At 49.1% G+C, this 26,366-nt stretch overlaps 1 protein-coding gene across 2 annotated transcripts in view; it reads left to right on the top strand.

Annotated features, from left to right (window-relative positions):
• The window catches only part of LOC126536260 (uncharacterized), a 138,411-nt gene that overhangs the window by 45,628 nt on the left and 66,417 nt on the right, over window positions 1-26,366 (top strand). For both annotated transcript variants that reach the window (XM_055073886.2, XM_050183158.3), the window contains exon 2: window positions 10,764-10,856. The gene's annotated coding sequence lies outside the window, so the exon portion shown is untranslated. The remainder of the gene's footprint in view (window positions 1-10,763; window positions 10,857-26,366) is intronic.

Below are 26,366 nucleotides of genomic sequence, written 5' to 3'. Positions count from 1 at the left end.
GCGGCAGAAACGAGAGACCCGTGCGCGCTTACACGGCCAGCTGCTGGTTCGCGCACCACCGCCACTACCACCGGCACCGGCCAGCGGCCGTTCTCTCCGAACGTTCGTCGATGTTGGCGGAGGTGAGAGGATGGGAAGTGGGAAAGACGGTGCCGGCGCAGGCCGTTCTGGCTCGCGCGCGCGTCGCGTTCGGCCAAATAAATGGCTCTTTCTGGCGCCTCACGGCTGCAGCTTGCGAGGCGTGGATCGTACAGACGCCAGTACCAGTAGCAACATCACAAACATCACCGTCGGCGACAACTGGGCTTGGGGCACTGTTCTGGCGCGCAAAAGTCGTCCAGAAGAGGGGGAGGGCGGGGTGCAGACGGTATGGATGACGGCTGTGAGGGATGCAGAGGCGGTAGAGGGGGGAGGGGAGCTGTGGCAAATATGATTTAGCCACCGCACTGTCTGCTGCCAAACAGCGATGTCACCTGTCCTACACCTCCGCTCCTTATCCTCCCCCTTGTCCCACATTCGCTCTCCCTTACGCTAACGGGATATGCGAGCTCAATTATGCATGGACCAGAAATTTGTACGCACCGCATTCATATTTAGGAGTGGGTTTCCAGGCGCGCGCGCGCGCTCCCGTCTCCCTGAAGCCATCCCTTCCGTTCGTCTCTCACTCCAGCTCTCTCGCTTCTCCCTCGCCCTTTTTTCTAATCTAGATGCATGAAACGCGCGCCCGTTGTCGGCGATCACGCGCGGTCGTGATGTGCACGCGTATGAGATATATATGCGCGGCGCGAAGCCTCGCCAAGCTCCGCCGAAGCGTGAATGCACGGTACACGCGCCCACCCGCCATCCAGCCAGGTTGCGTCGATTGCGGACGCCGCCGGTCCAGAGAGAAAGCCCCAGTGGTGTGAGGGAGCAGCCCAACAACCCTCCTCCCCTCTTTCCATTATCCCGTCCTTTCTTTTCCTCTCACGGAGCCCCCCCTTTCCGTTCCGTGCGCCTTCATCCGCCTTCCATTCGTGCTCTTTTCTCTAATGCTCGCAAAATTGGATTGCGAAGTCGCCCCCCCCCCCCCGCCCCCCCCCTTGCTGCCCCCCGCGGCCTGTCGTCCGTGCTCTCTACTCCCGCTCTTCTAGAAGCGCACATCGCGGCGGCGAGGCGCGTTTCTGCGTTATAACGGCGGCGGTGGTCGCTTGTCCCGTCCTTCCCTTTTCATTCGCCGGGTCTCCTCGACGTTCGTTATGTATGAACGGCAGGTAATGGTGCGTGAGAGCATGATTTCAGCTGCGATCGACCTGCTGCTGCGTTTGGCAGCGCGCGCAGGGTGGGAGACTCGTCCGGTGAATGAGAGCCACGTTGCTCCTACACGCGCCCAGTCCTCCCGCCCTTTCCCTTCTTCCTCTATTACTTTCGCTCGTTCTACAGCTGGTTCTCACTCATCTACTCCTCTCAGTTTTTCTCGTTCTTTCTTTCTCACTCACTTCTTTAGCGATGGGCACCGGTGGGCAAATTGCGAATCGAGCTCGGGACAGGCGCGCCTAGCCTGCACAATGAATGAATAGGAGCGAACATTGCGCGTACGTGATGATTCCTACTGGGCGGCTGGAAACGGGGGAAGAAAAAATAAAAACAACTTTCGCGCAGGTTTGAATGGCGCGCTGAGTCCTCGTGTTCGTTTTTCCTTTTCTCTCCCAGACGACCCTGCGGCGGGTCACTTGTACGCGGCTTGTGGGACGGAGTTGAGAGGAGTGCCGCGCGCGCGCGTAATTGCATTTTGACCGGCGAGGCAACTGCGTGTAACGCCCGCTGCCTGCCTACAGAGTTGGCGGCCGGCTGTGCATTCGTCATTCGGCGTCATCGCATGCAGGTGACAACCTGCCGGTGCGCAGCATAGCGCTTCGTGGCTTTGCGAATTGGCGGGGAGTAATGAGTGGTCGCCCTGATTTTTGCTGAGGAGTTCGGTTATTATTTCTCTTCTGGTCAGATCGGTGGAGGACTGGAAGATTGCTAAAACTATGTTGCGCGAATTAAATATTGATATGATAAGTCTGCACCAGGACTGATTTCAGTCGAAATGACTTATGGAATTCCCTCATGACACCGCATTCTTACAGCTGAATTTTGCGTCTAGAACCCCACATATTGGCAACATCAATACCTCGGCTCTGTGCTAGATAGCGGTTTTACAGAATATTACATCGATCACAATATCAGAGTGAAAGGATGCATGAAACAGCTTGAGAAAGCTCTTTGTTATGACTTGGTCATTTTCTCGTCAAATTGTTCGCTTTTAGAATGCGTCAGTACTTATTCTTATGAAACAACCTTGCGCATGAACAGACCTGCAAACTGCCTGTAGTTGGCTTAAAAGCTCTGCGGCGAATGTCTTTTAGCCCTATAGAGGACTACATAAGTTCAGAACTGTCTGTCTATCACCTGCTTTCACTGATTTCTAGTAATTTGGTTCTCGCTTGGCCGGGTGAAGATCAAATAGACGTTTTAGAGCATTACCATATTTTAAAGCTTTAGCTTTAGCTCCCATTGTCGGCGACCTTCAAGTGACCTTGTGCCAAAAGTCAGAGCGGCTATACAGGCACCCAAGCAAGAACATCCACGCAAATTGCGAGAACAAAACGAGATCATCCGGGCAACCACTCAAAACTTAAGAAAATGCGGCCTTTCGCCCCCAAACGTTTGTACAGGACCGCATTACATACGCTGTTACTGCCCTAACAAGTTACAAAGAATATTGCTTCCGAGTTCTTACTAATGTTTGTTCACAATATCACTCAAGCTGCAACTTCTATTACGCTGAAGTTTTATTTTGCATTTCAAATAGGCGACGTTCAAAAGGCAGATACAGGGCACCATGCATCTTTTTGCGCTGATACAGGGTTGTCTGTGCTCTGATCAACACCAGCGGTCCGTGAGTTTCGCGGCGCGGGTTCTGCGTCGTCTCGAGAGATGGCGCCACTCCGGGTGGCGCCTCCTTCAGGCGATTTTGTTGTTTTAGCTGGGCAGTGCGCCATGTCTCCCTGCGTCTTTCGCTGACATCGTGCCACCTTCCTTTTCTTCTAGCTGGGCAGCGTCCATATGAACCAGTGCACAGTAGGGCGTGGTGCGGTGTGGTGTGGTGGGGTGTGCCGTTACGAGCACGCACTACATTCACTTTAAGATTGTGGCTAGTATCATCTCCAACCAATCTAATTTGCCGGTCGCCATTTGATGCTTACATCTACCCTCTATTACGGGAAAGCGAGCAATTTCTTTTCGTCTTGTAATCCTGTGCATTCACCCCCTCCCCCCAATCACCCGCAGCACCACGCAGGATAAAGCTGTAAGGGATGGCTAGTGGAACTTACAAGTCCTGTCAAGCCACTGACGCATGCTCTGACCGCAGAAACGCGTCAGTGATATATATATATATATATATATATATATATATATATATATATATATATATATATATATATATATAGGGCATGCGCATTAGGCGAACGCACAAGGTTTAGAAATAATAAGCCAACCGAAACACCCACGATGTCTATTGCAAGCGCGCTCGCAAGAAAAGATTTTGTATGGGCTTATAATAGATTAGAGTACATACCGAACAAAAGGGGCAGTAGGAAACGGGAAAATTGAAAAGAAATACAAGAGAAAGACGGGAACGCCGGTGGGTGTCCTGCGACGAAATGGAGGTGTTTTTGTGCACTACAAAAACGCGGAGAAATAAACAAATAATAATAAAAAAAAGACCCCGGACTGAGGAGATTGTACAACAGGATGCGGGAATAACCCTCGTCCCGCAGGCGATAGTATCTATCGACACGAAAAACCGCTCTCTGGAAATTGAGGCCGGCCGGGGAAGGCCAATAATCGGCGGACGTCGTCGCTGCAGCGGCGCGCGCGAGAGCCTCTGGCACCGCGAAAAGAGAAAGTCCGCGCGGATCGCGAGCCAACCTCCTGCTTTTCTTTTCTCGTTCGCGCTGCTTCGGTCACGCGAAACGGGCCTAGAGACGACACCTCCGGCATCCGAGCAATTCAGTTGCCAGCGGCGGTCGCTGCTGCCGTCCAACGGGGCCCAAGCTGGACAACGGGCCGCTACGGGCCGCGCGCTTCTTGCGCCCCCTGCGAGCAAGCCGCCACTGTGATGCCGAAGAGAACCGGGGCTGCGCGATCGAGGGTGGGCGGGGACTGGGTGCGGAGGGGGTCAGAGGTGATTGCCAGCAGCGGCGCTGCGTGCTGCGACGGTAGTGAGCAGGGCTTCCTCGTGTTGTTGGCAAAGAAAGGGGGAAGGCGTGGACGTATAGAGAGATGAGAGGCGCTGGCAGAGGGAGGCGAAGAGGAGAGGGTGGTTCTTTCTGGCAGCCTCCTGCCACTGAATTGACACGCATATTGGCAGCAATAAGGTCACTCCGCGCCGACGCCGCTAGCCAGAGAAATAAGACTCCGGGTGGCGTAGTATACGTATGCTACTGCTCCTGTTTTGGCAGCGACGGCGCGGCGGTGGCCTTTGTAGTGCTTGCCGAGTCGCCCTCTCTACCTCGTTGCGTGATGATCACGTCTTTCCCCGGCCGACGCGACGTCCCACCGCTAGCGCAGCTACCGGGACAGACGGCGCACGGCAATCCAATAAGGGCGGCTGCCGTCGCCCGTCGTATCCCCCGCCCGCTCGCGTGATCGTGTGTGTGAGCGTGCAAGCAGTGGCGCGCGCTTGCGTATTGCCTCGCGCTGCCTCCCCGTATATCACAGCCGGCCGCGCCGATGCTGCCCACCGCGCGTATATAAGCGGAGCTTTCCCTTCCTCCACCTCTCTCTCTCTCTCTCTGCGTGCTTTAGCCTGGCCTCTGCTTACAGCAGGTACATACATACACGGCCTACGAGCGCCTGCAGTGCTGCTGCGAGCAGCGGGCTTCGTTTCTTACGCGGGCGGCATTTGTGTCCCTCTTCGTCCATTGTTGCGCGCGCTCGCGAAGTTCTTGTTTACCGCCGCAGCGCTGCTGGATGTCCGCTGTTGGCGCTGCCCACTTGCTTGGCGCGCCTTCTTTGCCTTGTCGGAGGCCTTCGTAGCTTTTTGTTCTTTCTCCATCTGCGTTGCCTCACTGCCATTGTCACCACCACCGTTCTTGGGTTATCTCCCTCCTCGTTCTTCTCTCGTTTTATTTCTTTTCGCTTCCGTAGAGCTGTGCTTTACTGCGGCTACTATTACGGGAGCCTACATTGACGGACGTACAGCGCCGTTCCTCATCCCATAGAGCAGGCGCTCGTAGCGCGCACAGATGGGCTGCACATCGACAACACACACATATATATATATATATATATATATATATATATATATATATATATATATATATATATATATATATATGGCCGCTCGTAGGACGATGACTTGCGCAGCACATTGGTTTTATCGGCACGAGAGACAAGTGCGGCTGCTACAGAGAATCATAACAGCGGTGGAAGGGGAACACGCTCAGCGAGAGAGAGAGAGAATAAAGAAGAAGAAGAAGAAAACGGGAAACAGTGGGCGGCAGCGGTGAAGCGCGTATATAACGCCTGCTTGATTGAGGCAGAACGGAGCTCCAATTTCGAAGGCTTGTCGCGTTATGGGGCCGCATACCAGTGGCGGCCGTTCGACAGCAACCGTCGAGGGCCAGGACGCGGCGGAAGCGTTTTTCTCATTTCCTCGTTGGCGCTCCTTTTCAGGCGGATAAGCCCCCAGCCGCTTTAGTCACTTTATCTTTCGTTGCGTTTTTTTTTTCTTTCTCTCTCTTTTCTTTCCGCGGATCCGTCATGTTATTGCGAAGTGGTTTGGCATCGGCGTTATATGGGAACCGAGTTTTGCATGCGACATCAGCTTCGAATGTGTGTCCTTTTATATGTATCGTCCTTTTGTACACTCACCGCTGGCGCGTACAGCGCCATGCGGCGCCATGCAAAAAAAAAGATCATCCCGCGCTCGACAATGAATCATACGGTGAAAGTGAGCCGTGCATCATTCATGTCTCACGCCGAGCCGCGTGTGGTTAGCCGTGGCCGAGGGAATTGTACTCTGAATATTGAAACGGCAGCTGGGTTGCGAAGAGGGCCGCGGCGTCCGACAGTGCTTTGCTATTCGCCCGCCTCGACGCAGGTGCGACTGACTCGTCGCATCGCTGGGGCCCTGCATACGTGAGATTGTCCTTCGGCGGCGATTGGAAATGTATAGTAGTTATTTAACGATAACGTCGTTGTTGGCGGTGCATTATTATTACATTTATCGCGAGGCGGTCCATACATGCGTTCCGTGCTGTGAGCAGTGAATGAGTCAGGGACGGGCGATAAAGGGACACAATAAGCGTCCGTGCAATTTGCGCTGTTCACCTAAGAAACTATCCTGGCTCAACAACTTCAGGTAGGTCTTTCAAGGAAAGTAATGTGACTGGGTTTCTTAAGTCAAGCTTTCTATCTTCTTTTTTATGCAAATAACGTAAACGCGATTTTGGCGCTACAAACTGTGCCAGCCACCGTCCGGTTCGGGCACAGAAAGAATGTGTTGTACAGATATTCACTCCGATTTTAGCCATCCACTCGGGATCAGAAACTGGTGATACACACAGTTCTTGTATGAAGCTACACAGAACCATTCTACGGCACAATAGTCAAAGTGGCGTATGCATAATAAAAATATAATAAGAAACGCTACACGTACCAACAGGAGAGGCACCGGTCTCGCCCCCCCCCCCCCCCCCTCCATACACACACACGCACACATGCAGATAGAGGCAACACGTACGAGGGTTAAGCGACAAGCAAATGGAACAAAGAAGCTCGGCGAGCGTTCCTCAGTCGGCGTACCGCTGTCGAATCAGCCGCGGCACAGTCAGTGCCCGATTGGCGTCGTGAGAGGCGTCGGGGGAAGCGTTGCGCCGTCGAGTTTCTTATCCCGACGCCTGCCGGGAGGGCTCGGGCAACCGCCGAATTGCCCATAACCGCGATCTAATTCGAACTCGCCGCCGTCCCGGCGATGGCGGGAGTATATGCGACTGGAAGGGAACAGCGCTCGTCGATGAGGCTGGGACGAATAGCCCGAACGGAAAAAAATGGAAACAGAGAAAACAGAAAGAAAGGAATGGTTAGGAAACGGCGAAAAGTGGGCTGAGAACGTGGATGCGCGAGAGGATAAACGCAAAAAGAAAGAGGGAAACAGGGATGAAGGGATATACGAGGAATGGGTTTTCGGCAATGGGCGATGAACAAGCTCCCCCCCCCCCCCCCCCCCCCCCATCTCTCACGTTCGCCGTCTTCCGTGCACGCAGCAACACGGGAACGAGATTAGGCTAGTTTGCCTCCGCGCCACCACCACCGCCAGCTACCAACCTCATCCTCGTGCTCCTTTTTTTTCCCTGCGCGGAAGATGCTGCGGAGAGAGCGGGGCGCTCCATGCAGGGGGTCAAAATAATGGCGCCCGGGAGCGGTTTCGCGCCCAAACGTAATAATAGCCGGCAGCCACGAGGCAGGGTGCGAACCACCCGCCGATCGAGGTGCGGTTATATGGAAAACGTTGACGGCAGGCGCGTGCTTAGACGGGGCCGTGTGTTCATTTCCCGCGTGGCTTCGTGTTTTTCTCTGCCCCTTCCGTTCACTTGTTCGTTTGTTCAATTTAAGTTTGTCTGGTTGCTTGCTTTTCTTTCTTGTTTGTTTATTTGTTTGTTTCTTTGCTAGTTTGTTTCCTTCATCGAATATAATGTTGAGAGCCAGGTTAAAGTGTGGTGTGAATCTAGAAAGTAAACCCAGCTTTCCCTACCACAATGTTTTACGGAACCTTGCGAACTTTGGTGGACTAATCTTCCGAATATTTGTCGGCGGAAAATTTCCCCGAATAAAGCGCCAATATATATACATACAGGGCGTCCCAACTGTCATACACCAAGATTTAAAAAAAAATAAGCAAATGCCACGTAGCGGTACAGAACCAAGCCATAATTAATTATTCAACTTCTCAACTACTATAATTAGATGAAAAGTGCCAGTGAGAAAATTGTAGAGCGACAGCAGAAACTCCCGATACAGCTTTCTGTTGCTCAACGCGTGCTCCATAGAAGTGTTTTTCCGAGCGAGAAGAAGCCCGCGAATGCACGCAAAGTGCCTCGAGCGGCCTGTCGCGCGGCAATTTTGCGTGCATTTGCAGGGTTCTTTCACGCTCGGAAAAACACTTGTATGCACCACGTATTGACCAACAGAAAGCTGTATCGGGAGTTTTTCATGTCGTTCTACGATTTTCTCATTGACACTTTTCATCTCATTCATAATATTTGAGAAGTTTATTAACTGATTAATTATATATATATATATATATATATATATATATATATATATATATATATATATATATATATATATATATGTGTGTGTGTGTGTGTGTGTGTGTGTAATCATACCATGAGAAGTCAACAACCAAAGACACGAAGGACAAGATAGGCGAATTAGTAATTGAATTAAAGAAATTATAAATTAATAGGAATGAAAGTGGATGAAAAAACAGCTGGCTGCAGGTGGGATACGAACTCACGTCTTCGCATTACGCGTGCAATGCTCTTGCCAATTGAGCTACCGCGGCGCCGTTCTTCCATTTATTTTCTGGTGTACTTATGCTTTTACTACTAGAGCTAACCCTGGGATTGTTAGCTAGCGACACATCTGATAAACCTTGGTGGCGGATGTCCTTTTGTGCCGCAGGCGTCACGAGTACGTGATCTATTTGGGTGATGGCAACAGTTTAATAAACCCACACATGCTAGCTGAAGGCATAAATATTGCTGGAATCGAACCCTCGTAATGTAATGAACGAGAAGAAAGAACCGAGGGGCTCAATGTTTATCTTTATTTTTATTCAAGTAATAATTTAAGTAATAAGTACAAGTAATTTTTCCTATGTTCGCCTTGGTTTACCTTGGTGTCCTTGGCTCCTTCTTATATATATCACATAATTGTAAAATCACATAATCAAATTTAAATAATTAATGGCACGTCTAGGCTGTGAGTAATTCCATTGTCGAAGACTCCAAATTGACTTAAGGTTTATTTCTTTCCGATTTGTCCTTTAAATATTATGTTCTCGTTTAACATGTGTAGCGGGGATTTAATTGTTAGTCTGCGCGCATGCGCAACCGTGTGGACGGCGAGCTTGTGAGTAAGAGCAACGGCGCTTTTGATATCCCCGTCATCGCGCAGCGTCACGTGACGATACACTTTAAATTCGAAGTGGCATGTCTCAGTAAATTTTGTGCGCATAATACGTTCATCCAATAGAACGATAATAATTGAGGTTGGCCCACACTAAGTTCAGGACTTTTGTACGTTCGAGACATGTGGAAACTGTTATGTAGGAAACAAAAAAATAGATAGATAGATAGATAGATAGATAGATAGATAGATAGATAGATAGATAGATAGATAGATAGATAGATAGATAGATAGATAGATAGATAGATAGATATTGTCTAGAATAACAAATAACAAATAAAATCTTGGGAAGTTTTAAGGAGCTTCGGGCCTCTCTTGCGGCTATCACAGTCTTGATGCTGCTGTTGATGTCACCTACATTCTGATCTACCGAAAATCACTAGAAAGAGATAAAGAGGCTAACTTTAATGAAAATGGTGGTTGATAGTGGTCCACAAAAGGTCTGGCATGCTGTTCTTGACGTATGAATGCGGTCTCCCAGTAAAGTCACTGAAACCACGCGCTGCAATGTAACAGACGTAAGCAGCGATTTGCACGAACTGGTACTGAAACACTACTGATTAGAACGGGTCATACTTTCCCAGCCTCATCTTTCTATATATCTTCTTAATTTGTGCCGAAATGAGATAGTGGATGCTGCACTCAGCCCGGCAATCTTATCAGCTTCGAAGAGTCCTTCCGACAATGTTTGTCGCTTGCTCCTTGTTCTCGCAATAAAAGATTAACGGGCCACTTTATCGACAGATAGGTGCGGTTTCGTCTCGCTTATCGTCTCAACTTGAAGCACTCAGAGAAAGCGAAACATTCTATCAACATATGTATACAGCGCGCTCAGTCTCACTACTCTGTTATCACTGCTAGAAAGCGCTTATATCATTCTTGCGAGCTGCAGGTATTAAATAGACATTCATAAGAACTTTAGCACGTGTATGCTTGTTCGTGCGTAGGGCCGCTTGCACATTATTAGGACCATTGGGTAGACATAATTTCTTACCCATAACCGTAAGCATCATGCCAGGCAGTGCAGTCGTTGCTTTCTGATTAATATCGCGTCGCACTTAAGGTGCGAGTAAAGCCGTAAATGTTTCATGCAGCTATATAGTGGAAGCCTACGCCGTCTGTGTACAGATAGGCGCATCTGTCTATGTATAGGTGTGTATCTGTCATCATATGAGTATCGTAAGATAACAGCTTCAAGTGGTTCCTTGGTGAGCCGCGTTCGGCACGCCACTGGGTGGGCCACTAAATTCGATTAGGAGTAGCACCTGTTTCCTGTTATCGATTCAGTCCGGCAATCTTTTAAGAATTCCCTCTTTAAATGTCTTTCTCTTCCACGGTAATACTTAGCTCGAACCGTGCAAAATAATTAGCCTCCCCCTCCTATCTTGCTTTTTGTATCACTGACTGATTTTATCAAGATTGTCCGCGTACCTTTGATGGATGGATGCGTTGGTGAAACGATAAGTGACATTATGCACCGCGTACCTCTTTTACCGACAACACGTCACGCTCATGCCTTTCGTATATTTTGTCACATGCAGGTGGACGCAGGCCGCACCTCTCTGTGTATCAAAGGACAAGTCGACAACGACGGATCTCGGAACGGAATGATGGGCACGAAATAGCGGAATAAGGTGAGCGTTTCAGAAGTGTATTACTCTGCACACATCAGCGATGCCATGGACATGTCCGCTATGCTTTTAACTGCGTTCGTATAGTACATAGTGAAAGATTAACAACGCGAACGCGACAAGACACCAGAGTGAATGTAAGCTGATAAGGCAGACACGAATTCATAGAAATTGGGTTAACTGTATCTTCGAGCTAAAGAAAGAAAGAATGAAACAGTAACACCGTAAGCTTTAAGCACTTGATTACATAAAGCTGTTACAAAAGAAAGAGGAGAGAGAAAGGAAAGGCAGAGAGAGTAACCAGAAGCACGTCCGGCTGTTACAAAGTAAAAGGCACTTAGGTGTACATGGTTACCCGAACATATTCAAGGAAAATGTGTCCACACGCACACACAAATCAAGTGAGAAAGTATAGCAACGACTTGAGAACCATCTTGAAGTATAGCGCAACGGGACGGTAGCCCTGAAAGGAAGACGAACACAGGCGCACTTTGTGTTGTGCCGTCACGTTACGCTATATTTCAAGATGGTTCTCATGTCAAAATACCAACTATTCAATTCTCTTATAGCAACGACTACATAGCTATACTAGAACACGGTAATTAGACCGTTACCCCTCCTCAAGGTGATATACTAAGTCCCATTATATGAAACCTCAGACCGCTTGTTTATTGTCTCTCTGCTTGGGGTGGGGTTCCAGACCTGGCATGAAGTTGAAGTTGAGGTTTATTTTCACCACCAACAGTACAGTGTGTTTTACGCAGAACATTTGTGGTGTGGAAAGGGGGAAAAAAGCTGCGCTAATGCAGCTTGACTAGCCCTACCTCCCATCCACAAACTGTCCGCGTCAATGAACAAAAATAGTTATTGATGTTTGCAGCAATCAAAAAAAGGTATTTTTCTCTTGCCCTGACGTTCAAAAGCGGCTTGCTAAGATGCAATTTGTATTAGTAATGTCCTAGGAGGGGAATTTAACTTCGCACACATATGAAGTTGATAGTCGCTGGTTTTCCCAACCTCCACGCTCCCCCCCCCCCCCCCTTTCTGCCGTCCTCGCCCCTTAACTGATACACGAACATACCATTCTGTTTAGTTATCGTGTAATTATGCCGGCGCAATGAAACGATGATCTGACAACGCCAGTTTTTCTAAACTAGGCCACGTCCCAAAATCTCTTCTACATCGGACCCTATATAGTGAGAGGATGCGCATGCGACCGTTGTCCTCCTCCACATGGCGGAGAATGTTTCCTATTAGCAGAACCAATTCCCTTGCTGATAAACAGAGAATATAATTAAGTTCCTTGAGTGGGCCGTGGCACGAGTACAAATTCCGACGCGTAATTGGCCTGTCAGGATTTTCGGAATGAATTTTTTAATGAGAGTCGGGCACGCCAACGTCCAAGGCCGAAGTCACGCTCACTCTCCCAACTAGAGGTCTATAATGCCAAATTCTTCGAGCCGGACATCAGTCTTTCATGTTCCTGCTCTGTCCCGTGAAATGGATTTGCAACGTCGAACAAATTAGCGCTCGAAAAATGACGCGCCTCGATAGCGCAACTTCGTTTCCCCGGCCAAAGCCAACACTGAAGCATCACGGCGATATCAGCAGCGGCCGAACGCGAACGCTTGTTTGCGAGCGCGAGTGTGTGCGTTCCGATGAAATAGTGTCAGCGGTGCAACCTCGACCGCACAGGCGAACAGCGTGTCAGATAAGGTACGCGTGCGTGCAATTTCGCTGCACTAACGATACGTACACGTATCTGGAGGCCTGTTATGTCTGTTATCTGCACGTCCGAAAGAACATAACATTGAATCACGAAAAGCTTGCCTTTGTTTTCTATTTTTTTTATTTCTCTCTTACTATTTATTTTTCATCCATTCCTTAACGAAGTTTCCTGCGTCCGCGAGTATACCTATGTATGCAGCTCGCTGTTGCGACTGGTGAGCCACAATATTGCTTTCAGACCGGCGTAATTACTCGTCCTCATTGCCAGCCACTCTTGAAGCAAGCTCATTTCGGCGTGACACACGCAGGCACACACAACACGACATTGAGTCGACGCCGGGCTGACGCGCATTGAGTTGTCGAGCTCGCCAACTAGATAGGCGGCAGTCTCACCCGCGAATAAATGGTCCCGCATCGAATGCCTTCTGCTATTTCGTAGCTCCCCCAGCTATTACTTCGTGACAGCTGTGCCATGCATATGGTACAAGAAGACTGGCCTCAAAGTGCACGGTTAAGAGTTATGGCGCCGAGCGATTGACGCTATATAATTTAAAAGCGCATTTGGCCGTCCATGTGGGCACAATGGTGGCACGGGTGATACGGGTATAGGTTTATTGCGCGGTCGCCTCTCTATGTACTCTCTTGAATCTGACTGCCGCAATACGTTCTGGAAACAATGGCAGGGTGAACTGATGAAACTACGCGAGCGCATCCGCGAGGGAAAAGAAAACGACCACTCTATAGCTACCACCGGCTTCGTGACGACGACGAGCTCGAGATATGGGCTCCCGTCGCGCTACATACTCTATGCTATACGGGTACTTTGCCAACGGAACGCTGGCTTGCCTTTATCGATGCGGGGCTTGAGCGAGATCAATACCCGTTATGTGACTGCTGCATGACTGTCAGAAACAGGTGTGCCGAAGGGAGATTATGTCTGGGCTGCCCCAGATAGGAAAGAAAACGACATAGGGGACTGAGATGGCCATCCAGTTCAGTTACGTGTAGCAAGACCTGTTCGTAGTATATATGTGGGAGAAGCGCGCTTTTATACGCGTTTTTGTATATTTTTGCTACCTTTCATCGTCAGAGACGCTATGCATGCATACGGACGCGGAGTGCCCATTGTATATAAGAGAGGGCCTAGAGAAGCAGAGGGAGGGAGGGAGGAAAAGACGGAGTATGCGTTGGGAGCTGAAATGAACAGACTGTCACAGCCAATAACAGATGCAGATCGACCTTACACGTGCGGTCGCGGAGAAGCATCCCGTAGGCGCCATGCGACGGCGCGATCGCTTGCGTAATTTCAGGGCGACGAGCACGCTGGCAAGACCGTGAGTTATTGAAAGAAAAAAGAAAAAGAAAGAGAATAATACCAAGCATAACAAGAAAAAAAAGTCTGGGTGGGGAGAAGGTCGAATACAAATCGCGGAATAAGCGCGAACAAAAATGCTGCGGTGAAAGGAAGGAAATTGCGGATGCGGGTGCCGAGAAAAGGGGGTCACGATGACGACGACGCCGCGACGAGCGCGAGAGAAGAGGGAGAGAGATAGGACGTTTAGTGGCGGCAACCGTGGAACGAGAGAGGAGAAAAGAGAGAGTGAAAGAAGAGTAACACGGTGGGTGGGGGCGGGGGGTTCAACGCTGCGCGAGATCGGAAGCAGGGGAGGCGAGAGGTTATAGCGTGGCCGTGGAGCCAATCTCTAACCGAAATAACGCAGCCGCCGTCGCCGTTGCCGCGGAGCGAGCGACCGTTCTTTCGCTGCTGCCGACGAAGCACGCACACAAACACACGCACGCGCACTCCTTCACGCTACGGAGCCAGCGCAGCAGCAGCAGCGTCGGCGGCGGCGGCGGCAGTTCCACACGGATGACCTCCCGCTGGTTCCAATCATAACTCCTCTCGGCGCCCGGCTTGCTTGCTCGCCTCAGCCCCCTTCCTCGCCACCCTGCACGCGAAGAGGGGGCAAGGCAAGGCAAGCAGGCGATTCGAGGATGCAATTCCTCTTTTATATCTCCTCCCGGCGGCGCAGCAGTAGCAGCAGCACCAGTGGTTCCTCGGTGCAGTCGCGGCCAGAGACGCAATATAGGCGACCCCCCTCTCTCCTCCTCCTCACGCTCCCATCCCGCCACCACCACCGGGCTCGCTCCTCTTCGAATGAAGTCGAGAAAATGAGCTGGGGGAAATAAAACCTTCCGCCGAGGGGCGAAAGCCCGTAGGGCGAGGAACGGGAAGATGGAGGGTGGGGGGTCGCCCCTTCCCCCCCACACTATTTTCTTTTTTTGCTCGAGGAGCACACAGGCTCAGCGACGGCGGCGGCAGCTCGCATTCGATCGGGCATTTTAATTTAGGAAGGCAGCCAGCGGCAGCCAAGCTCTCCTTCTCTCTCTATTTCTCCATCTCCTCTGTTTGTTGTCGGTCGTGGCTTGTGTCCCAGGCGGAGGCGGGTGGCCCATTGTTGCGCGTTTCGGAATTGCGCCGCCGCCACTATACCACTATCGCAACGAATTTCTCCCCCCCCCCCCCCCCCCATCCGCCATTGGACGGCAAGATTCGATACCCCGGCTCGTTATAGGCGCACCCCGCTCATCTCTCTGTGTGCGGCAGCGCGACCGCGGTCCCCATAGCCGTGGCAAGAGAAGAAGCCCGTACATGCGGAACGAGCCCGCGACGTCGCGAGCCTAGGAGCGCTTTCTCATCATCGGCCGCTGGCGAGATGAATCCCGCGTCCAGTGAGCCGAGGAATCGAACAGGAGAGGATTGAGCGTTCTCCACTTCGTCCTCTTTGCGGCATGAGCTACCTTACCTCGTGTCGCCTACTTTCGCTGCAGTCGTTGCAGATGCAAGAGGCACCTTTGATGTTGCAGAGGTAGTAGTTTGTTTTTATGCTCAGCCAGGTGTCGCGCGACATTAAATTGCGAGCAGCAGCACGGAGAAACAACAACAACAACAACAACGGTGGCGTATTATCTGAACAAGCCAGCGCCAGTTTCGCCTAGTGCGCATTATCCGTCGGGATCGTTGCGTGGCCGAATTGATGATGATTCGATAACGTACGCCGCCGTCCGACGGACTGCGTTATTTACCCGAGCGTAATTAAGGGCACCGTCTACCCGCGTGATGCGAGATTGGACAGCAGGAGATTGGAGCGTTGCGTTGCGTGGCAAAATTATCTTGCGACTGTGTAGTGAATCAGAGCTTAGTTAGCCAAGCATGACGAGCCCGGGGTCCGTGTGTTGAACTATTCTGGAAACGCCGGAAATGTTGATGGGAGCAAATTGACCGTGCGCGTCGCGAAGTCCGAAAATGTCACAACAGCACACTGCCGATATGATCGCTCCGTAATAACACGGCGTCAGACCGCGTGGCCGTTTCTTCGTTAATTTCGTTTTCCGTTGCTTTTGAAGATAGAAACCGAGTTGCTTCCTGTAGAATGACGAATTCGCTAGATTTTGGCACGTACAATCTAGCATCGTTAACGTACACTGTAAAGGTATCGCCTGCCGAATTCGTTTTATGCTTTGCTAAACCATTGACTTTGCACTGTATTTTGTTTCCATCTTTGTATCGTTGGGTCCTGTGCTCCTCAAACCTTCGATAGCCCTTCGTGGTTGCAGCATGTTGACATAAATAAATAAATAAATAAATAAATAAATAAATAAATAAATAAATAAATAAATAAATAAATACCGTTGTTCATATCTACAAGATTACAGAGATGTCTGCGGGACCGCTGCCCAACATCTGTGAGGCAAGATACGTTATTTGCCCTGGTTGTTGAAGAAAAATTTTCATTTCTTCGTTTATGTATGAAAGCAGAAATGAGTTCAAAATAGCGCACTAAAGAAAGAGGAAATTTGTTCCGACATTTCGAGCTATATATGCTTCTCTGACATAATGAATATTGCAACCACAGCGAATGAGTATAGTCCCTATGAAAACATCGCTTGCCTTAATAAAGAAGTAGCATCAGCAGTGTTATGCGAATTAGTTGATGGTATGGGAACAATGAACAGTTTTGTAAGAGCTAGCAGGTACGAAGCTTACATAGGACAAAATAAATAATGGGAAGCAGACGCCCATAAAGAGTGCCTGGCCACTGCGAATCAATCAGCACTCCGACTTGGCAAAGTAAAAGCATAGAATACATGTAGAAAGACATCATCAAATACAAATCCTTATTGCGCGGCTACCAGGCGATCAAGGCGGCCGTGCAACTCCAAATCGGGTCTTCCCTAATCCGGCCAAATGAAACTCGGATTAGCCAATCCCCGTCCGGATTGACGCGGAAGGCCAAAGAATCTGGTCGCGCTATACGGACGCGTTCACTCGTCACAGTCCGATAAACCAGCCAGTGCGCGCTTGCAACATCAATCTTTTTTTATTTAGTCATTATTATATTTTTCGAATTCTCCTACATTAGAGCTTGACTGTTTGTTTGCTGGTAATAACCGTTTATCCATGGCGATTCAGCACCAAAAAGAAAAGTAATCTGTTTGATTATAACTGCATGTGTGCCGTGTTGAAACCGTCGTTGCATATACGGCAACAGCCTGCTTATGAGACGAGCCAACGCGTAGTCCTGTCGCTAGGTGTGACGCAGTACACACCTGACGCGCTAACCTACACACCTTGCAGACTATCGCCACGATAACGCCCGCAAATGCCACGTGGTGCGCAGAATAAAACGAACCTGTACGCTACAGTGCGGACGCCATTCGGTTGCTTCGTCTACTTGCTTGCGTGCAAGATCGAAGATGAAGGTGACGATTAGGCTCCTTTCAAGATAATGTGGCCCTGGATTTCTAGCAGGATAAGGCTTTCCTCTGCCGCTCGAGTTAGTGCTCTGGGCTGAACAGGCGACGCATTGACACCCAGGCAACTGTCTACTTCGATCAGGAAATTATCATTGAGTGCATTTCATGTTTGTTTGTTCGTTTGATTTCAAGTGTCTTGATGCTTTTCGAAATCTTCAGATATAGCCGGTCAGTTTGAAAGACACAGAGAGAGAGACAGAGAGAGAGAAAAGAAGGGAGTGAGGCAGAACTGATAAAGGATAGGCAGGCAGGTTAAACAAGCTGCCCTGCAATGAAAATTGGGGTAGAGGAATTAAATGATGAATAGAAAAAGATAAGAAAAGCTCGCTGTATGCGCGTACATATGCACAAGCGTTGATTGCTTAGCCAGCCACGTGTGGTCATATATAGGCTGGTAGGTTCCAAGAAAGTCAAGCCTTATGTAAACGTTGTTCTTCCATGCTCACAGAAGAATGTTTTGAAACATCTTGCCATCTTTCTATTGTTAAAATAAACGTCTACTAAAATGAAACCACAATCGACACACCTTCTCATGCGTGCAAGCGAGGTGTCCTTGTCAAGGTTCTATAGGTGAGCTACAGATGTCCAACGCTGGTGTAAACTTCAGTCTCGGAAGTTGAGGGTCCTTGCTTCTTCGCGTCTCTATATTTATTTATGTATTTATTTATTTGTTATACGTACTTTCAAGGCCTAGTTGGTGCAACATAAAAGAGAGAGAGAGAGAGAGAGAAAAGGCAGGGAGATCAACCAGACGAGCGTCCGGTTTGCTACCTTACACTGGGGGTGAGGGAAAATGGGAATAAAAAGATGAAAAGAGGAAGGAAGTGATGACTGCATGTGCGTGCAGTGAAGCCCCGTGACACCAAAGGGGAGTTCCATAGCTGGTGATCTGCGTTGATGACATCTGGGACGACCAAAGAGCCAGTGGTGGTTGCGCGAATAGGAGGCTACGGGTGAGCTATGGGGCTTACTCGCGGCTTGCAAGCACTGGATTAAGAGCATCTAGCACTTGCACTGCACTTCGCGCTGACGGAGTATGCAACTTACTTAATAGTACACGAAGGGTATTTATGAGTAACCGAAGCATCACAACCACTTGCCAGTCTTCTTCGGACAATTTATGAGGAGTCGGCGCTGTGGACTCTACCGCGGTGCGCTGTATCCTTTGATGTGACTGTGACTCCAGCTGTGGCTGCTATACAATATACAATATACAATATACAATATGCAATATTTGCAGTACAGGACGAAAATAGAAAATCAAACTACAAGGCAGTTTGAACGGCGATATTGAAGTTGGTGGATACGGACACGCAGGATGCAGCGAAGATTGTGCAAACGCGCACTGCATCCTATCAGCTAGAACAAAACTGCTATTGCTGCTGCTGCAACAGTCGCTGACACGTGATGCTACGCGTGCGGTTTCGTGGGGCGCCAGCACGCGTGATGAAAGTGCCGTTCGTGTACTCTGGGTATATAGCACTTCCAAAATGTGCAGTCTGCGCTGTGTCATTCCAGCGTAGGTAGCGGGGAGATATAAAAGGGAGAGGACAGAATTATGTGTGTGGAAGATAAATATAAGTTTATAGAAGAGCGTAGGTAAGCGCGGTGCGCTATTTATAGATGTATATTTATGTCGCAGGAAGTTTCTTCGGGAATTTCAAACCCGTGGTGCCACCCCTTATGTATGTTGTATCAAGGATCGGGGCCCGCTAGAAGTTCCGCTGGAGTGGTTTGTAAAAGCGGATGCTGCAGCCGTTCGTGATGTTGAACATATATCATGAGCGAAGGTTACCGGCCAACGGCAACTAGGTCATAAGAACAAAAAAGCTTTGTTATTTAGGCCTTTGGTCTTGGTAAAGCGAGCGCTCGTTACGTAAATTTACGACTTTTACATTAATTTACTGTGCTCTTCAGCCAGCCTGCCACGCGTTTCTTAGCCGTGACGCTTTGATCTACATTCTCTTATTGCATTGTTGAGCAAATCGCAACGCACTAACACCTAATGTGTGGTCTTCAATGTGTTCTTCGTTACGATTGATAATGTTGATTGTTGCGCCTTATTCTCGATGTGAATGAATCCTGTATTTTTTATATCCCTTTTAAGAAAGAAAAACAAAAGACTTACGCAGATTGAGAAGTCAGCCGCAACAGATTGAGTAATCAGCCCATGGTATTCATCTATCACCCTCTCTCTAATTCATTTTTTTCGTGCGAGGTCCGCACTTTAAGGCGATTGTAGCATGTTATCCGAAAGCAAGCTTGCGATTTCTCGAGTCTGTTCTTAACGGACGTAAAAAAGTGGCAAAAATAGAAGAGTCAGAGAGGGGAACGGGTGAATAACGGCTAAATAGAGCCGAAAGGGCGCACAGTAATACGGAGAGGCGCGTGATTCATGCGTCCTGATTTCGAACAAACATGCTGCGCCCGCGAAAAGTTAACCCTACTCAGCAACTCTATAGGGTCCGCGTTACGCCTCTGGACGCCGTTTCCTTATGTTTGCTTTCCCTCTTTCTCCGATGTAGCGGAAGAGTAGCAAAAAGACGAACTAAAATCTTTTGGCACCTCGAAGAGAGGGCTGCAGCCTCGACGCCAGTTTTCATCACGTTTTCTTACCATATTTTTTTTCTTGCCTTTCAAGTTTCCCTCCCTCTCCGTTTCAGCCCCAGTCACGGCCCGTTCCCAGTAACCCACCCTCACCGGGGGCCCACACGCACCTCGGCCTGTGTGCGGCGTGTGTGTAGTTCTCGCTTCAGCTCCCAACTTTTCCGAGGCCGCCGACAGTGCAGCCCGCGCCAGAGAGAGGACTCGCGCGAGCGGCTCGCTCTCTGGCCGTACGTCGCGGCTCGAAAAGCAGCGAACCGGCCAGCGAGGCACGTTATAACGTATAGCTGCACAAGCCGAATCCCAGATTACGCCATAATTTATAGCAGGAGAAGCCGGGGACGCCCTATTCTCCGGGCTTCACTCCCTTTCACCTCCTGCCTCGCTGCATTTCTTCCTTCTTCTTCTTCTCCATCCTAATCTTTCTTTTCTTTTTTCTGCTTTTCCATTTATTTATCTTATTTACCACAGTTTGCGTCTATAGCGCCATTTCTTTGACTTGCGCGCTTCTACGGGGCGCGCCGTCTCGTTTTCCCTTTTAATCCGTGTTGCCACAAGCGGCGGTGCTCCCGTTTCCGGCCAGGCGCCGCGGCTGGTTCCACCTCCCCCTCCCTTTGGCTTTGTACTCCGTGTCGGATAGAGCCAGACAGTTGTGAGAGGCACGCCGGCAAGCATAGACTACCGATTGCGTAATCGGCGATGGATAGACTCTGTGGCTTAAACAGTTCTCTCGATAGAAGCACTACAGGGCCTTCTAAAGAAAAAGAAAAGTGAGACAGCGGTAATCTTAAGTTGCCTCCGTATGTATATATGGAACGCATTGCCAAAGTACTTTAGGCGCGGCTTCTGTCGACGTTGGCGAGCTTTATTTCACGTCGCGCGGTAACCACACTATACCGTCCTGGCCACAATGTGTGTCATGCGGTATCTGCTTTCATGAGTAGCAGCGTGCAAGGTGTTTCGGTAAGAATTTAGCTGCAGTCATCGGGTACGTGAAACGGATGACGGGCTACGCCACGAGGAAAATTCGCCTTATCGTATTTTTGACGCAGATAGCACTTTATAGGCAAGCGGTAAAGCGGCTGCGCTACACGGTAAGCGCTGGGTGCCATTTTAAGGCGGCAAGGGTCATATACGGTACAGTTAATAGACTAAGGGAAGCCGCGCTGCAGAGGAATAATCTGAATTGAGATAAATGTTTAACGCAAGTATAGGAGCGTTGGTAGTGTGGAATCGCTGCAAAGGCTTTTGTAGGTCGTGTAATTGCTTCAGAAGTTCTCTGTCTTATATGCATTGCGGAAGCCTATACACAAACGTCGTAAGGAGTGAGGAAAAAAGCTGAGGTACAGCAGCGACAGACATGATACAGTTGCTGTTCATCCTGACGAGAGAAAAAAATGAAAGCATCACCGCACAGAGTAGCTAAAGAACCAGAAATATAAGTAAGGGATGGTAATCGGAACAAGGTAATCGATTTGACCTTGGTACGTGAGATGTTCAACATGCATGTATGAATTGAGGTGTAGCTGAACAATGGGTATGTAATCCCGACGCCGCTCCGGTCAGGCTGTGAGCGAACCGTGAACGGAACGACTTCTCCCTGATGTACATCCCCCTCCATAGCACACATTCCCGCGATTACCTAAAACACGCCTACGAACGTCTACAACCTTGTTAGTCATGCCGGAAAAAAATTCATGTGATTAAGTTCAGCAACGCAAACAACACTGCAGAACACTGCAATAGAATTTTTTGCACGAGATACACTGAAACATTAGGCACATAACGTGGCGTATACAATGCTTTATTTCGAATGAGAAGCTTTCTTTGTCGTTACTGGACCGAGAGGTCGGCTGCCGTTATGAAGACCGCAATGCAATGGTGATATGTGTTTGGGTTACAGCGGCCTGCTGCTGGCAACCGTCACCAGTAACCATGAGCCAAACGTGACGTAGGACAAAAAAAAGAACAATAAACGCACAGAAGGCTACAGAGAAATAAATATGCAAGAATAAACAGCGGCGCTGCCATAGAGCGAGTGAGAGCCGATCCCTCCCTTCGGCGCTTGAGGAACAGCGGAATCGTGAGCTACGCGTCTACGACAAACACACATGACCGTTGTCTGCCGTCAAGCAGCGCTTCAAGCGTAGAAAGCCAAACGGCACGGATTGAACGCCGAAAACAAACAGCACCCCATTATAGGCCTGTCCACTGAACTGTTTCTGTTGTTCGCGTCACCATGTACTACGTACTAGGTATAGGACTGATCGCATATCCGTGACTGCAGAGCTCCGGCCCAATTTTGCGATCTTCCCTTTGCGGCACTTTGTTTCCTTCCCTCCCCCGCCGTTGCGCGAGGGCCGCTTTCTGTCAATACAACTTAAATGGTGGCACTCTGCGGTGCCGTGCTCGCTGTAACGTGATTCAAAGCGTGGACGATCGAAATGTGCGCGGTGTCAGCGTGCCTCACTTATTTTGCTTGCTGGTTGACCCACGCAAGAACCCGGTGTCGCAGCGTTTCTTCCATAGAGCCGTTGGTATAGAAAATGCCACGGCAGCCGCCGTGCTCCCAATGATCAAAGAGTAAATCTATCTCAGCACCGGCCTGCTTCTTGGTGATTTATTTAGAATTTTAAAGGAGAGCATTGGCAGTGTAGCCTTACTCTACTGTTATTGTTTTAGTGCGACATCAGTTAAGAACGTGACAGCACGGTTTTGCTCGTCCGGTCCGTGTACTTCCGTCTGATCTGCCGCCGTGATCGTGGTGCTGCGTCCTCGTTGTGACGTGCCCTCATCGCAGTCGTGCCGCCGTTGTCACGGTTGTTTTCATATATTCGTCACGCATTCGACGTCTTTATTGAGCCGCAGTCGTCGCCATTGTCGCTGAATTCAGTTGGAGAGTTTGCACAGTGTTGCAGGAGTTCGGCGCTAAGTTGGCGGCGCTGACGGCAGTTGGAGGAGTAACTGCTGTCGTAGTAAATGAGCGCAGAGCCAGAAGAATCGCCGAAGTGTCTTGATTTCTTTATCTTTAACAATATATTATCTTTCAAATGCCTCTCGCACAACAAATGGCAGAACACTATGAGGTGGAATGGGGAAAGACAAACAAATAAATCAATAAATACAAATAAACATATAAACAAACAAATAAACAAACAATCAAAAAGTACTGTAATGAAGGGCTCTTTGTATACAGTATTGCAACCCGGCGAAACGGTTTTCTCTTCATAGAACTACCTCTCGAGTGCCTCGTGGGTGCCACCATGACCCGCGTTGCAATGCTGTAAGGGCGTTTGAAAACGTGCTCAAGAACGCTTTGTGCACCTATACTTGTCCTATTCTACACCCTTTCTGAGACTAATGCACAGTGGAATGCAGCACGTCATAAAGACGTATGTACTCTGTGCGAGAAATATGCGGCCTAAATTGCGCAGCATGCATGCTCGTTCGTATAGGAATAAATTGTTACAGGCAGGCCCACCTTCGCTGATAATAAGTTCGCTGCTTGTTTCGTCTATCCGCAGGAGCATACTAAATTTCTACCCGCCGTGGTTGCTCAGTGGCTATGGTGTTGTGCTGCTGAGCACGAGGTCGCGGGATCGAATCCCGGCCACGGCGGCCGCATTTCGATGGGGGCGAAATGCGAAAACACCCGTGTACTTAGATTTAGGTGCACGTTAAAGAACCCCAGGTGGTCGAAATTTCCGGAGTCCTCCACTACGGCGTGCCTCATAATCAGAAAGTGGTTTTGGCACGTAAAACCCCATAATTTTTTTAATACTAAATTTCTTCGTTGAACTCTAAATGACTGACGTGGAATCGTTCTCCAGAGCATCCATAGCTGGAGTAAATGGAGGGAGAGTGTTATGCCATCTATAGCACGCGGAGCTCGGCAAAGGACGTCGATAAATGGAGTTCGCCATACGCGGGCAGACGCCGGCAAATGAGATTCAAAGTCCTACATGAGCAGAAATTATGGTTTGAATACTAACTACGGGCACCCGTACCGTATATTTGTCACACTGCGGAAATCATTACTTTGGCTAACCTGGCAAAGTTGTTTCTAAAGCCACAGATTGATTTCTGCTAGAGCCGAGTTGATACCGAACGCTCAGTCGCACATTTTGCTACCTTCTAGCAATAAGTTAGCATCGATTGAATGAGAACGAGTATCTTAATAAGCGGCAGAATAAAAAAAAATTAATATCCAGAGGCAAGAGTAAAAGACTCTCCAAGTGCATGCTGTTGAACACGTACTGAAATCGGTTCTTCGTTAAAATGCGCGCACACGGATCTTCATGCCGTCGCTTTGAGATTGTAAAGCGAGATATACAACTCTTAGACGTCCCAGTGACGCTGGCCGCATGGGGATTAGGTCAGAAAGGAACCGCGCAAAAGAAACTGCTTTAAGTGCTTCAAGAGAGGAGGAGGGAGTCAGTATATACCGTAATTTCGCTCACCTAGGACGCAACTGCCTTAAGCAGTAGAAAATTAATTCTTATATTCATACGTGTGTATATAGCTCGGGCAGTTAACGGCATGAAAGGATGCTGAGGTGTATTTAAAAGTAATGCCAGCGCGCTTACATACAAAAACAGAAAATAGCCTGACCAAAGCATCCCATTCCAACCATCAGCACATGTCGTAGCTGGCGCGCGTCTATATGGATTAGCTGTCGAATGTTGCGTGCAGGATGCAGCAGCTTCCTTGGCGTTCATAGTACTAAGGTTGCGTATGCCGCTGGAACTTTTTCTCTCGTCGAAACCGCAAATGACGCATATATATGGGCACAAACGCACCGATCGCCATGTGCACTGGAATTAAAAAAAAGCATATTAAATGTACTTTCGCAGTGACTAATGACTAAGTGACAGCTTAGAAGTGTTTGCCTATCGTAATACACTCACTCAGCGCGCTGGTTTGTCGCCCGTGTTGAATATACAAACTAAAAAAGAATCAACGCAGATCCATGGCTTTCAGAAAAGCCGTACCGTCGGAGGCAGTTTCTCGCGAAGTAAATCTCTTTCATAACCTTAAATTCCAACTGTATTTCAGTCGCGGCGCCTCGCTATCAGGCTGCATTACACGTGTACCCCTTATTCAACAAGTAAAATAAACAGGACATGTTAGAACATTCAAAGTGCATATCATGTCGTTCTCGTCCTGCGCAACCAAATTTTGTTGAAGGTATAGATTCTAAGCCGAGAACTGGACGTATAAAATCAGACATAGAGGGAATTTCAAACGCTAAGGTACTCGAAATCTAGGTGTGCCTAACACGCGGCAAGATACAGCACACGCTGCTTCTTGCGACTGCATGCTGTGTCCATCGGCGTCCGGTCGAAGCTTGCACGAGCTTGAACTTTGCCCCGCTGAGATCTCCCGCGGAGGGCTCTACCGGCTGTTGTGTGTCCCGCCGCGCTTGCTACAGAACTGCATGAACCTCTGGGACGTCAGCGTGCAGGGACCTCCGCCGAGCTCTTCGCGCACCCACGGGAAAGTTGCCAGATCGAAAAGACACGGAGAGGGCGAAACAGAGATCGAATAGGCAGATTGGCCGCGCGTACACTTTGTAGTGCCCGCACGGGTCAAAGCTATATAGGTATAGCACCTGTCGCTACTTTCAGAACGACACGCGAAGAAGAAATCTCCCGTAGTAGGCTTACACTATAGTTCTATGGATTTGCATATCCAATAGCCTGTCGCTTTGCATTCGCGTACTTGAGGTGTTTCATTACAGGAGGGAAAAACCAGGTTGCAAATAAGGCAGCGTCCGAGATACGTTGCATGGTCTTCTGTGCGAAAGGTGGTCACGCCATCCCATCTTTTCTATTTTGCTATATTTTTCTAACTTTTTGTACATTTATTTTGTTGACACAGAGGAAATGAACTTGGGTATGTCCTCGTATGTGTGTTTTTCTTGAGAAGGAAGGCCACACGAGGGGCTAACGATTACCTCACACGCACGCATTGGCGCCGGGAACGCCCGTTCCCAAGACGCTGCAGTCCTATATTTCTTATCGTCTAGGCTATACACTACACATTTCTCCCAACATACCAGATACAATTAAATCTCGGAAACTGACACATGTAAAAGTTGCGGAAACAAGAAAAGAAGCCTGCAGCGTGGCATTGGGAAAAAGTGAACACGCAATACCGCAAATCTCATTTCCCGAACCCCGGCTGTATATATAAACTTTCGAAGAGCAAGTTTGAGGCATGCAGCTATACGGCGATGCGTGACTCGGAACTAAGCAAAGCCGCTGCCAAGAAAAGCAGCTTTGGCAGCCCGCGCTGCTCCCACGACGTTCCTTTCTTCGGCCATAGGTCTTGCTGTTAGCACACACAACCGCCGCTTCTGTT

This window comes from Dermacentor andersoni, chromosome 4, assembly GCF_023375885.2.
Source record: "Dermacentor andersoni chromosome 4, qqDerAnde1_hic_scaffold, whole genome shotgun sequence".
In the NCBI taxonomy this organism is placed as follows: domain Eukaryota; kingdom Metazoa; phylum Arthropoda; class Arachnida; order Ixodida; family Ixodidae; genus Dermacentor; species Dermacentor andersoni.
This window is presented reverse-complemented; position numbering and strand designations above follow the sequence as displayed.